We start from the raw sequence: 1392 nt of genomic DNA on the forward strand, positions 1-1392 counted from the left end.
GGCGGAGCTTGCAGTGAGTCGAGATCGTGCCACTGCACTCCAGCCTGGGTGACAGAGTCAGACTCGTCTCAAAAGAAAAACAAGACATGGTCTTCATAATCTACAGAGACTCCTCACTTGCGTATGTTGCAGGGAACACTCCTTGCAGATCAGAAACACTAGACTGAGACAGCTCATTTTTGGAAACTGCCCTTAAGAATGTCATCGAGGCCGGGCGCGGTGGCTCACACCTGTATCCCAGCACTTTGGGAGGCCGAGACAGGTGGATCACCTGAGGTCAGGAGTTTGAGACCAGCCTGGCCAACATGTGAAACCCCATCTCTACTAAAAATACAAAATTTAGCAGGGCGTAGTGGCACATGCCTGTAGTTCCAGCTACTCAGGAGGCTGAAGCAGAATTGCTTGGACCCAGGAGGCGGAGGTTGCAGTGAGCCAAGATTGCACCATTGCACTCCAGCCTGGGTAACAGAGTGAGACTCTGCCTCAAAAAAAAAAAAAAAGAAGAGTCATCGAAGTGAATTTTAATTAGGCACAATGATTGTTTTCATGGTTACCCTTGGACTAAATTTTAGGAGCTGGAATGAGTGAGACATGATTGAACAGAGAGGCCAGGATGGTGGTTTTAAAAGGGCTTCATTTCAGTTCTTTGCAAGTAGGAAGTGCATATATTTATAATTTTCAATTATCAGAGTAAACTTAAAACTGATTCATTAAAAGATGATCTTTTTCAAGAATTCAAAGGACATCGAATTTTGAACAGAAACAGAAAGGAACAGAAAAATTCTTTTCGTTTTTTTTGAGACAGGATTTTGCTCTGTTGCCAAAACTGGAGTGTAGCCCAATCACAGCTCACTGTAGCCTCAAACTCCTGGGCTCAATCGATCATCTCATCTCAGCCTCCCAGGTAGCTGGGACCATAGGCACATGCCATCATGCCCAGCTAATTTTTTGTGTTTTTCATAGAAATGGGATTTCACCATGTTACCCAGTCTGATCTCAAATTCTTGGGCTCAAGTAATCTGTCCACCCTAGTCTCCCAAATTGCTGGGATTACAGGCATAAGCCACCACTCCTGGCCTGAAAAATATTTTTTTTAATTTATTTTTTATTATACTTTAAGTTCTAGGGTATATGTGCACAACATGCAGGTTTGTTACATATGTATACATGTGCCATATTGGTGTGCTGCCCCCATTAACTCATCATATACATTAGGCATATCTCCTAATGCTATCCCTCCCTCCCCCCTCCCGCGAACCCACAACAGGCCCTGGTGTGTAATGTTCCCCTTCCTATGTCCAGATGTTCTCATTGTTCAATTCCCACCTGTGAGTGAGAATATGTGGTGTTTGGTTTTCTGTTCTTGCGATAGTTTGCTGAGAATGATGGTTT

The 1392-nt window shown here is 43.8% G+C and overlaps 1 pseudogene; it reads right to left on the reverse strand.

The window, feature by feature from the left end:
* LOC105516612 overlaps positions 1–1392 on the reverse strand; it is a 51770-nt pseudogene that overhangs the window by 12133 nt on the left and 38245 nt on the right.

Source organism: Colobus angolensis, unplaced genomic scaffold (genome assembly GCF_000951035.1).
Source record: "Colobus angolensis palliatus isolate OR3802 unplaced genomic scaffold, Cang.pa_1.0 Scaffold107, whole genome shotgun sequence".
NCBI lineage: Eukaryota > Metazoa > Chordata > Mammalia > Primates > Cercopithecidae > Colobus > Colobus angolensis.